At 41.2% G+C, this 13,416-nt stretch overlaps 1 protein-coding gene across 1 annotated transcript in view; it reads right to left on the bottom strand.

Annotated features, from left to right (window-relative positions):
- LOC149181029 (protein YLS7-like) overlaps window positions 1-13,416 on the bottom strand; it is a 77,713-nt gene that overhangs the window by 59,063 nt on the left and 5,234 nt on the right. The gene's annotated exons all lie outside the window — the stretch shown is intronic.

The following is a 13,416-nucleotide window of genomic DNA, read 5'->3' as shown; positions in this document are numbered from 1 at the left end:
GTAGGCTCAAATAGCTAAATTGAACTCCTTAGAGGTGTATAAATACAAATGATGAGAGTTCATTTCTCATCATCACTTGGTTTGGACTTGTATCTCTCTTGAGATTTTTGCTATTCCTTCTTGGTGGACGAAATTTTGGAGCATGGATGAATTTTGATGTATGGATTGTCTTTTCTTATCTTGGAGCTTCTTGATTGGCAAGTTTATTGGTGGTTGGATATATTCTCTTACATGTAAGTACAAATTTAATGCTATTTATTCTTTTACTTTGTCACATACATTGATAATGAGATTTTCGCTATACTAGGGCTAGTTGTTGCATGCATTTACTGCAAAATTGTGGAATTATGTTTCTATATAGCATATCTCTATGTATGGGCCATGTATGTTGAACGAATTCTCCTAGGGATAATTCTATGGTTGAATTTATCTTGATAAGCCACTTCACCTTGCAAAATGAAGTATAAAAGCTTTTAAGGTCACTCTCCTTTGCCCTAATGACAAGTGAAGTTGATCTTAGAGCCTCCTTGACCTAGAAACGAAGTCTATTTTCATATTCTTCTTGACTCCAACCTTCCCAAAGGATTAGGCACTGGTCTACCGTAAGGTGATCACTTAAAGAAACATTTTTTTTCACCTCTCCTTTATTCTAGGTCTAGCCACATTAGGGCTCCTAGGTCATCATTTTCCCGACAAGCCATCCCTAGAAAAACTTCGATCTCTTGGCCTCAACTGCGTTGGTATCTCTCCTAGGCCGCCTCCAAATTTGAGGAAATTTCGACAGTGGGGTTGTGAGATATCCCAAGCCTTAGCCTTGAGATTTGTTTTTGCTCTGAGTTTCCCTAGGTTGGCTCTTGATAGGGATCATTTTGCACCTTCAATTGAAAATCAATTCTTTGATTCCTTTTTCCTCCTTGTTTAGGTCAAGTCTATCATTGGTTGCTAAACTCCTTCCTCTTGACCTAACTTGGGTCCACTTGGTCCTGTGTGGTCCCATACCTTTGAAAAGTCAACTCTTCAAAAACCACTTGGGAAACCAAGTTCAACAAGGATTTTAGGGTTTTGGAAGCTCCTTTACAATTCACACTCCTCAAACCTAGCCCTTAAATCCTCATCCCCTTCTCCTAGAAAGCTTTGTACCTTGCTTAAAAGGCAAGCAAGTCCCATTCTTGAGCCTCCCCTAGGAAAGGGTCCCTGAGATCACTTCACACCCATTTTAGTTGATCTATCCTTCATAAGTGATTCTCTATATATCGGATCTCCTCCCATCAGTGAAAGTCTGTAAAGAGTAGGAAGCTTTAGCTGTGGTGGCAGTGGGTTTTAGCTTCATTGTTGCTCTTAACCTAGCAAGTGCCCCTCTAGGACCCCCTTGTTAGTTTGAGCGGTAACATTTTGGCGCCGTTTCCAGGGAGGAAGAAGGTCTACCTCCCTAGTGAATCATTGAGGAATTGATTCATTAACAACATTTATAAGCATTCCTTTGGCAACTCTATTCATTGTCCAAACCCCTAGTTTACTTGAAGGTGACAACATTCCTCCTTTAATTAGGGCTGCTGCAAAAAGGGGAGAACAAACTCCATCACCTGTTAGAACCGCCCTTCTCCCTAAATTTGAGAAAGTCAGTGATCCTTCCCAAAAGATGGCATCTAGTTCTAACACTGACCCAAAACAAGACCAACCCAAGATGATCAAAAGTGAAAGACATTGGGTTAGTGTCTTTTCCCCTTTGAAATTGAGTGATGATCCCAAACCATTACTTGAAAAATATAACTGATGGTTACCCAAGTTCAAAGGGGATGCTACTTGGATTGCCTGTGACTTTGTTGAGGAATTCTATTGGCAGATGTCCCCTAGGATGATCTTCGATGAAGATAGGCTCATGATGCTTTTTGCTCTATCGCTTGAAGGACAAGCAAGAGAATGGTACCTTAGCCTTCCCCCAGCATGCATAGAAGACTAATGACTTTAAAGACCTATTCATGAAGAGATGGTCATGCAATGCCCAAGGAACCTTTAACATTGAAAATTTCTATCAAATAACTAAGGGAAGGGAAGACATACGAGAATTCATTCAAAAATTTGATAGGGTAGTCAAGGATATCCCCGATCATTTGAAACCCTCCGAAGCTAATATCCTTGATAAATTCATAAAAGTTGTGGGTGGCCACTTAACCTATGCATTAAGGGACAAGAAACCTTCCACATTGGCTGAAGCCAAAGAGATAGCAATGGAAGTTGAGGAAAACTTATGAATCTCGAAGGTGGATGTCACTCACCACCTTAGAGCTAAAGCCAAGGTCAAGAAGCAAAGATCCAAAGATCAATATGAAGAAAACCTTTGGTCATCCTCAAGAAAATGGAGAAGTTTACTGAAGAAGCCAACACACGTGACAGGGTTATCATGAATAAAATCACTGCCTTGGAAAGGGCCCAAAAATCTAGTTATATTCCAAAAGGAAAACCCTTTCCCAAAAAGAAAAATGAAGAAGATAGGCCAAGCTCGTCTCAATTCCCAAACACTTTGGCTCCAACTAATGCTGTTGAGCTAGACTCATCTTCTGAGGATGAGGGAAGTGAAGGGAGAAAGTGAGGATGAAGAAATTGATGAGCAAGCTAACCTTGTGGAATTCGACATCTTCAACATTTTGCTAGGAGGCTCGTACACACACCCTCCCATTAGTGAGGTCACCCTTAAGGAAGAAAAGGAAGAATCCATTCTTAACTTTGATAGCAAGGGAAGATTCAAAGGGATCAAATACTCACGAAAGGAAAATAACAAAGACGCTGCAACCTCTAAGGAACCATTTAAGAAGACTCATTGCCCAAGCAAGCCCCTCCCAAGGAGTCTCCCCCTGAAATTCCTCCCAAGAAGGATCCCCAACCAAAGCCAATTCAAAAAAGGATCCTCCAAGAAAGGAAAACATCAAGAAGAAAGAGAAGGGAAAAGAGGCTAAGCTTGACATTGACATAGGGGTTGTCATAGGGAAAATAACCATACCTATTCCTTTGAAAGAAATTGCAAAACTTCCCAAGCAACAACAACAAATCAAGAAGTCCCTAGGTATCCAGGAAGAAGAATTACCCGAAGACTTACAAAACATTCATATTCCTGACCGAAACCCTAGGTATGAACCATTTATGCTCACTTTGGCTATCAATGACCTCTTACACAATTGTATGTTAGACTCAGGGGCTTCTGCAAACATCATGCCTCTAAAAGTTATGAAGCAATTGGGTCTTAACATCACTTGCCCATACAAAAAGGTATGTGGTTTTAACTCCAAGCCCGTAGAGGTGGAAGGTCTCATAAAAGACCTAAAGGTCTCTTTGGCTAGGAACCTTGATATATCGCTTCTCATGGATGTTGTGGTCATAGATGTCCCTGATGTGTGGGGGATGCTCTTATCTAGGAAGTGGGGAGCCACGGTTGGAGGCCATCTCCAAATGGACCTGTCATATGCAACTATCCTACAAACTGATGGTACCCCTTTTGTCCTCTATAGAGAGCCTACCTACCTTTCTCATGTGATCAAGCCTGGACCAATCCCATACTATGAAACACATGAAATTGAGAAGCCTTCTCCTATTCTCCCATCACAAGAAGTCCGCATTCTCAAACGACCAAATCCCAAAACAAGCAGAAAGTGGAAGCCTAAAAGGAATATAAGGTCGGGGACTTGGTCTTGGTTGATAGAGACCCAATGCCTGTCAAGATTCATGGAAAAGTTGGGGAGGACTATTATTACATTGCTAAACTCAACGACGAACTTTGGCCCAAGCCGGTCAAATTAAGTCATATCACCCCTTTCCTTGAGACTTGATATTGTATCATATGCATGGTAGAGTAGGATGCATTGCATGTTGATTCAACATTAGAACTAATGTCATATGATATTTCTCATGATAGATTAGCTGCATTTAGATTTAAAAATTGCATTTTACTTCTATGAGTCGATTTTATTGGCCTAATCCTAGCATGTGCGATCATGAGACCCCGCAAAAGCATGATGACCTGTGTTTTTCATCTATTATATGTGCAGGTAACATATCTACAGTAACCAAGAGATTGTTGGAGTTCTTGTGACCTTCTGTTCAAGTAGCTTCGTCCACTTCCTCGAGAGATCACGTCCCAGTTGGAGCCAGATGTTACCCACCATTTTGTGGGTGATATCCCTAGGAGAATTTTTTTCTCCAAGATGGTCCTCAACTGGCAGCCAATAGCCCCTTGCAGCCACCAACTAGCTCGTTGTGCCATTTTTCTGCCACCTGAGCCAGCCATGTGGTCCCTCACCCATTTGCCATGATCGTATGTTTGAAGGTGGGCCTCTCGAACCTAAAGGTATCCCTTGTCATTTGGTAATTGAGTATTGTAGTTTGTTTCTCATTGACACTTCTAGGCATGGATTAATGGGGGGATTCGATAGAAAGAATGGGCTAAGTTTGTGCTCTTGTCCCCTAAACCTATTTTGGATGTTAACCTTGAACCCTAGTCTTGTGGGATCTCTTTTACTAACCCTTGGGCTTTAGGGATGGTAATACATATGAAACCCTAATTTTGGTTGTGTGGTCCCGCTCCCTTATGCATATATATGACTCCCCTTCCACTCATTATAACCCCACTCATCATTTCTCCTACCTGGGTCCACATTTCTCCACTGTGTCCACATAGGGTTAGCCGTCCCCTTCCCCTTGCCCACACCTTGGGTCAGGCCTAGAATGATGCCCCAGAGGTTGATGCAGCTGAAAAGAAAAGTAAAAGCATTATTGGCCACATCCAATAGGAAAATGTACCACAAAATGTAAAATATGGCCGAGACAAACACATTTAGTATGTGGGAAAAAGCCAATTCATGAGCTCTACCCCATGATCATGGCCATCACCCTGGTTCCTACAGGTCCTAGGTGAGCCTCCTTTATCATTTAGGAACCCTTGGTGGGTAGTGAACCACCCTACCTCAAAGAGGGGTATCACTGCTATATCTCACACATCATGCTCCTACCCCTTGAGCCCCGAGCAGTCAATTAAAGAAAAATCATAAAAGGAAAAAGACATATAAAGAAGGGTGGGAAAATCAAGGCGGAGGCACCTCATGTACCATGATTGCTCCCTCCTATACATTATATACCCAAGTGTGGGCTTCCCTTGTATTAGTTAACCCTTGTACCCCAGCATGTGACCTAGGGCTGCCCCTTTCATTCCCTATTCCATTCATCTCTCCATCACATGCCACCACCTTTTTAAAGGATGTGCCTTTGACATACTATCCCCTTTAGAAGTAGAAACCACCTAATAGAATACTTGGTTAACCCCACTTGGAGCTTGGAGACATTGCCAATTGGCACATGCCAAAGCCCATTATGGAAGGGCATTCCATTATGAAGTCCCCACCTGTTGTCCATGTTTTGTAAGCTCCTTTACTTGATTTCCTTGAAGAATTTTTGTATTGGAAGACTAGGGGATGCATTGGATCTTATGCAAGATTGCAGGTGGTCTCCATCTTGGGTTTGGTCTCCCTATATGGGGTCCTAACCCTCCAGAGGGCTACATTGGCACATGTAGGGTATGTGTTGAGAGCCATGGGCCTCCACAACAGTAGACAACACTCCATGGATCCCTAGAGATGTTCAAAGATTGCTCAAGATTCACCTATTGGATGAGGAAGATGCACCTGGTTCACCTTTGCCTAGACAGCCCCACAGTTGTACCATGCACTTGGCAAATGACCCAGGACTTGTATGCTGATGTGGCATCACTTGCACCATCATTTGAGCCCTTATAGATGATTTACAGGCATTTTCGACTTACTTGGAGACCCATGAGGTCACTTGTGTGCCCTCACACCCATTGGGAGCACCACAGGTTTATTATGTGGAGAACAAGGGGCCAACCCCTTGTCCATTACTTTTGGAACTCATATTCATCATTATGGTACTTATGGACTTCATGCGGCTTTTTAGAGAGCCCAACGGTATGTATTTTTGATCACTCGACCTCTTGAGAGGCTTGTTATTTTGTTTATGAGCTAGTTTGGTGGGCTTGTCACCAAAATTTAGTTATTTGCACATTATTTCTATTTTAGGGGCTAATGTAGGCTCAAATAGCTAAATCAAACTCCTTAGAGGTGTATAAATACAAATTATGAGAGTTCATTTCTCATCATCACTTGGTTTGGACTTGTATCTCTCTTGAGATTTTTGCTATTCCTTCTTGGTGGATGAAATTTTGGAGCATGGATGAATTTTGATGTATGGATTGTCTTTTCTTATCTTGGAGCTTCTTGATTGTCAAGTTTATTGGTGGTTGTATATATTCTCTTACATGTAAGTAATGTTATTTATTCTTTTACTTTGTCACATACATTGATAATGAGATTTTCGCTATACTAGGGCTAGTCGCTGCATGCATTTACTGCAAAATTGTGGAATTATGTTTCTATATAGCATATCTCTATGTATGGGCCATGTTTGTTGAATGAATTCTACTAGGGATAATTCTATGGTTAAATTTATCTTGATAAGCCACTTCACCTTGCAAAATGAAGTATAAAAGCTTTTAAGGTCACTCTCCTTTGCCCTAATGACAAGTGAAGTTGATCTTAGCGCCTCTTTGACCTAGAAACAAAGTCTATCTTCATATTCTTCTTGACTCTAATCTCCCTAAAAGATTAGGCATTGGTCTACCATAAGGTGATCACTTAAAGAAATATTTTTCTTCATGTCTCCTTTATTCTAGCTCTAGCTACATTAGGGCTCCTAGGGCATCATTTTCCAACAAGCCACCCATAGAAAAACTTTGATCTCTTGGCCTCAACTGAGTTGGTGTCTCTCCTAGGCCTCCTCCAAATTTGAGGAAATTCCGACAGTGGGGTTGTGAGATTTCCCAAGCCCTAGCCTCGAGATTGGTTTTTGCTCTAAGTTTCCCTAGGCTAGCTCCTCATAGGGATCATTTTGTACCTTCATCTGAAAATCAATTTTTTGATCCCTTTCTCCTCCTTGTTTAGGTGAAGTCTATCATTAGTTGCTAAACTCCTTCCTCTTGACCTAACTTGGATCCACTTGGTCTCGTGTGGTTCCATACCTTTGAAAAGTCAACTCTTCAAAAACCACTTGGGAAACCAAGTTCAACAAGGATTTTAGGGTTTTGGAAGCTCCTTTACAATTCACACTTCTCAAACCTAGCTCTTAAATCCTCATTCCCTTCTAGAAATCCTTGTGCCTTGCTTAAAAGGCAAGCAAGTCCCATTCTTGAGCCTCCCTTAGGAAAGGGTCCCCGAGATCACTTCACACCCATTTTAGCTGATCTATCCTTCATAAGTGATTCTCTATATATTGGGTCTCCTCCCATTGGTGAAAGTCCGTAAAGAGTAGGAAGCTTTAGTTATGGTGACAATGGGCTTTAGCTTCATTTTTGCTCAAGTGCCCCTCTAGGACCCCCCTGTTAGTTTGAGCGGTTACAGTACCTAGAGAGGTTGAAAGCTTTAGTCCATCTTAGTCCCACTCGGATAGATTGCCCTGGTCAGGAATCTAGTCCATGGCACCGTGTGTGCCTAAGTTCTTCATAGTTCTTGTGTTTTGAGATCTTCCTTGTACTTGTATATACATGTGTAAATTATGAATACCTCATTAGTTAAGAGGGAGTGTTGAAGAATGTAACTAGGTTTGGTCTTCATATTTATATTTGAGTCAAAGAATGAAAAATATTTTTTTATTATTTTTACAATGACTTAATAAAGCATGGGTTTCATGCTTGGGTCATCATTTTATAGGTCAAAGTCCCCATTGAGGACTTCTAGGTTTTTGAGTCATTAGAGTCATTGTCCATTTAATGAGACCCTTTTTGGGCTTTTGAATCATTATTATTGAGTTAAAAATGTAATTTGTCACCACCACACCAAGTCGACCCTTGCCTGATGAAGTTGGCCTACAAGAGGACAATTCGACCCACAGAAAAGGTTATATATACAAGAGCGGTTTGATCTACGGACATCAACTCAACAAGTTCGATACACATAAAGGAAGTGCAGAAAAAGTGCAAAGTTCAAGGAGATGAAGGAAGGATTGCAAATCGAAGTTTATGGGCTATCTCTCTCTCTCTCTTTTATGTGAAGTTACTGGGCTATTTGTTGGGTCAAAGTTCTATTGTTGGGAAGATTGAAGTTTTGGATTTGCTGGGTCGAAATTATGCTACTGGGAAGGTCGAAGTTTTGGATTTGCTGGGTCGAAATGTTGCTACTGCAAGGTCGAAGATCAATATCGAAGTTGCTGGAAGGAAGGGATGAGTTGGTGGTTGGAGGAGGTCTGTGTCTAGGTTGAAGTGTCTTAGATTATCTCGTCTTAACTACTGAAGGAAGAAGTTTGACTGGGTTTTCCCCTAGACAGGGGTTTTGCCTTGGTAGAGTGCCTACATCTTGTTTCTCTTGTTCTTGTGATCTTCATACACACATAATTTTGTAATTGCTTGATGAAAGATAATATAATAAAGAAGTAAAAGAAGCCAACATAATTCACAAGTAATTATCAAGAAAGAAAAATCAAACCCTAATTCTACTAGCATTGATTTCTCAACACAATGCACCTATAGGGGAAGGTGAACCACTGACCCTATGGTCGCTCATAGCTCCAAGAAGTACCCTAAGCCCCTAGGAGCTCCTAGAGCTCAATGTCCAACTCAAGCGGAATCCTCATGAGAGGGTCCTTCCACGACTCCAAGTCTCTCTCGGAAGGCTAAGAATTTGACCTTCCCCAAGGGCTTCGTGAGGATGTTAGAAACTTGCTCATCAACCTTGATGTGTTGGAGCCTTATTGCTCCTCATTGTACCATATCCTGGATAAAGTGGTACTTGATATCAATGTGCTTAGAGCAGTTGTGGAATACGGGATTCTCCGAAAGGCGAATCCCACTTTGGTTGTCACAATAGATCACGGTGGTATCCAACACATGCTCAAATAGCTCACTGAAGAGCTTCCTCGACCAAATAGCTTCACAACAGGGAATACTAGCTGCAATGTATTCGGCCTCAATGGTGCTTAGAGCAACTGATTTTCGCTTCATGCTCATCTAAGAAATCGAAGTAGACCTTAATGAGAAGCAACATCCTGACATGCTCTTTCGATCCACCACACTTCCAGCCTAGTTAGCATTAGTATATCCATGTAGCCTCAAATTCTCGACAGTATATCTCAACCCATAGTTGATTGTGCCACAGAGATATCTTAAGAGATTCTTAGCAGCAATCCAATGTATGTAATGAGGCTCAACCATAAATTGACTCAACGTATTCACAGTGAAGCATATGTCAAGATGAGAGTTTACTAAGAACATTAGGGCACTCACAGGTTGTCGATACTTGGAAGGGTTTGCTAATTTGGGCCTAGCAACACTTCCACATAACTTCTTGAAGTTGAGTTCCATCGGAGTAGACACAAACTTGCAATCCACCATCCCACATCTCTCTAGCAGATTCACAATGTATTTTCCTTGAGAAAGGAAAATCTCGCCTGGCTTTTGCCAGACCTCCAAGCCTAGGAAGTAGTTCATCAGTTCTAGGTCTGTCATCTTGAACTCGGAAGTCAACTCCCTCTTGCATTGATAAATGAGAGGGTCCATACCAGTCAAAAAGAGATCATCTACATAAAGGACCAAAATGAGAGGCATGTCCTTTTTAACCATGAAGTATAGGTTTGGATCAGCGTAGCTCCTTGTAAATCCTAGCTTCATAAGATAGCTATCAATCCTCTCATACCAAGCCCTAGGGGCTTGCTTTAACCCATAAAGGGATTTCTTCAACTTGCATACATGTGTCTTTTGATCTTGTACTTCGAACGCTGAACCCTTTGCTCCATGATCTAGACAATCTTAGCTCCCTTTGAGTTTCTTCGCTTTGCACACTCTGATTCACTGGCCATTCAAAGTAGCTCTGATACCATGTTGTTTTTCCACGATACTGGAGTCTAGTTTAGAATCTTACAATCAATGATGCTACCATTCCAAGTATCACAACGAACTACTTTGCATAGTGGAAAAATAAATAGCAATAAATCAACACATGCACAAATATAGACAACTTTTTACAAGTTTTAATTGCCCAAATTTGTTATATTAACAAACTGATAATACAATTGTCTAGGGCTATTGTACCAGGGATAATGGCCCTCATACATCCACTAATACAAAGACTACAACTGGGACTTGGTGTCAACAACTATGACAACCAAACTGCCCGACCAAGATACACTGACCCTTTGGCTGATGTAGTGCGTTCTCTCAGCTCCTCTCGCTTGTACCCTGAACACACATGCCTAGTCCCTCGGCTCCCAATTTGCAACAACTCTAATCTGACTCTATCAATGAACCAACTCCATTAGGTCACTGAACACAACTCCAATTGCTCTCTAGTTGATCGTTCGTCCTTCAACACATCAACACATCGAGACTCCTATTGAGTTGTTCACAACTCCATTTGTGAACAACTCTCAACTTCCCACTGCTGCTCCTCAGCTCCTTTGGGACTTCTTGCCCAACTAGCTGCTCCTTAGTCCTTCAAGGACACAACTCTTAGGGACTTTCTTCCCACTAGTGTCTTCTTGTGTTGCCTGATGAAGACACACTTAGGGCACGGAGGGTTTCCACCTATCACTGTCAAATGTCCTTCTCCAACAATGAACTTGGGTTGATGTGATATGCTCCCTTGACCTCCTTTCTTCATCCTTCAAGAATCAGTCCTGAGCTCACCTATTTCTGCCTCTTCTAACAGTCCTCTTAGTCCTTCAAGAGGATGTACTTTGGGCTTGGAGCAAGCCACTACATCCCTCCTAACTCTTGCTCTTTTGGTTGCTCGAACACTGTCCTAATCTAGGACCTCATCCACTTAGCAACACATCAAACAAGGAGGAAAATCACCATACCTTGAGCTTGTGTATGAATTTGATTGCGACTTCTTGACCTGGTTAGGGTTTCCTATAACAGCTACTATAGCCCAAAAATCTCGGCCTATGTTGCTTAGAAAACTTCACTCTTCCACTCCTAGAAGACCCATGCTCCTACTTGTTCCTTAGCCTAACTCGACCAATTGTTGTAACCCTCTTTCAGCCCTATGGCCTTCCTGAAACAAAGCTGTCGCAGACCAGAACCATGCGGCCTTTTGTTGAGAGAGAGTATCCACCAAAACCATACACAAATTTGCTTTTATTTTCCTTCCTCACATCCTCAACCTATGTACCTTTTCCTGCAACTCATGACCCTTTGATTAGGGCTGACTGTAGCTACAGTCACAACCCCTCAAAGTCGACCTCTTGTGCTTTGAAGACCTGTGGCTAGGCTCTCCCTACAGGGCTTCTTAACTCTTTGACCCATATGCATTACTAACCCTCTTGTTTAGGTTCTCGACTCCTCCAAAGACACCTTTTAGGTTTGCGACCTGCAATTAGGGCACTCCTTAAGGGTTCAAATCTGTAACAAGATGAAACACAACCTCAAACTAGGGATAGAATGCCCTACTCGGATCTCTCCTTACGGACTGCAATCTGCTCCTCATGCGACTCAAACAACTTGAGAAAGTAGCCCAAGATTGTCTCTTCCTCCTTTACTTGTCCTCCTGAAGCTTGCGGCATATTCCAGAGAGATCTGCCTTTGATGTTTTTTCCTTAGGACGGTGAAAATGATTCTCCAACATCTCTTATTTATACCTTCTCTTTGGCCAACGTCTAGCCCATCAAAGGGTCTCTCTCAAGTCAAGGCCGACTTGAATTCTCTAGAACAATTAGCCCACACAACCTTCAAAAATTAGTTTCTCCATTTTTACAAGGGATCTCATAGTGCTTGAAATCGCTCCTTGCTCCTTTGAGGATGCCCTACGTCCTCCATGTTCAAAGTCATCAATTCTCATCATGGTTTTGGCCCCACACCTTTGGGTACAAAACCCTAACCTTGGATTCTAAGCCCAAAAACCATATTTGTGTGCCCATTCCTCCGAAACCCTCTAGCCTGGGGTTTGGAGTATCTCCCAAGCTACAAATCTCAACACAAGCTAGTAAGAGTGTTGGCAAGGAGGAAATAATAATATGTTGATTGCATTGTTACATTTAGCTTGTCAACAATATATCATCGAGGGACCAAAATATAACTTATTGACAATATCAAGGACAATAAAAAAATATAAAAAATAAAAAATATTAGCAAATATTGACATAACAATATTTTTATATATGTCCTGATATATTAAGGCGATATTATCATTGTCAGGAAAATCTCATGATACATCATGATATGCCAATATTATTATAGTAAATGCAACAATACTTGAGTCAATGTTGGTAAAGGTTGTTGTGTGATTTTTCTCCTGTTTGGTTGGCATTGGGATTCATGGTATTTGCAATTGTTTGGTTTGGATCATGCAACATAGTCTAGGGAGTAAGAGAGAGAGTTAATATGCATGCCATTACCCTCACTGCCTAATAGCCCAAATTAGGGGTGGTGTCTATAGTGGATGCCCATGGATAGGTCATAAATTGCTCCTATGAAACCATTTCGTATATTCACATTTGTGCATATAAGTATTCAATTTGCCATAGCCCCAAGGGTTAGCTCAATTGGTCGAGTCCCTGTCATTAAAGCACCTTTGCTATTGAGGGTCATGCATTCAATTCTCTCAACACTCTTGGGGTCAGGCTCCATGGTTTGTCCAGTAGGAAGTGATCCCTTCGGTGGATCTGCCTAGTATAAATATTCCGTCGATGTAGCGGTCACCGATCTTTGGGGTCCATGAAGCACATAGAAAAAAAAGGTATTCAGTTGCCATTAATATTTATATGAATTATAATGGATTGCACAAGATGAATTTATTTGCCAAAGTTGTTAAAACTTAAATGTATTATTCTCCATATCCTTCATTTGGAATGCATTATGAGCAAGTAAGTTGATTTTTGAGAGTTTCAATTAAGAGTATTCAGTAGGATTTCAGTTGAGCTGGTCCCTGCTAGCCAATGAAGTCATTCAGGTACATAGCAATACATCTACCTTAGATTATAAATGTTAACAAATCGGTAAACTAAACCCTCATTCATTAGAATGTCTTCCACGGTTGGCAAGGAAATCCTATATTGATTTCTTTCAAAAAGTATCTTTAGACCATGACAAAGCATTCAGTCCATGTGCAAATCTTTGGGTCCTAAAACAAACAAATTCAGCATTTATGCAAATAAAATTTATATTGGTTGTATACATGTTTATCATGCAACATTGTCTAGAGTGGCGAACGATAGCTAATATGTATGCCATTACCCTCACTGCCTAATGGTCCAACTCAGGGGTGGTGTCTACAATGGATGCCTATGGCTAGGTCATAAATTGCTGCTACAAAACTGTTTTGTATGTTCAAATTTGTGCATACAAGTATTTGTTCATTAATATTTATATGA

This window comes from Pinus tabuliformis, chromosome 3_2 (genome assembly GCF_031772625.1).
Source record: "Pinus tabuliformis cultivar Carrire ecotype Pingquan chromosome 3_2, CPIR1, whole genome shotgun sequence".
In the NCBI taxonomy this organism is placed as follows: Eukaryota; Viridiplantae; Streptophyta; class Pinopsida; order Pinales; family Pinaceae; genus Pinus; species Pinus tabuliformis.
The sequence above is the reverse complement of the archived record's forward strand: the minus strand, read 5'-3'. Positions and strand labels throughout refer to the sequence as shown.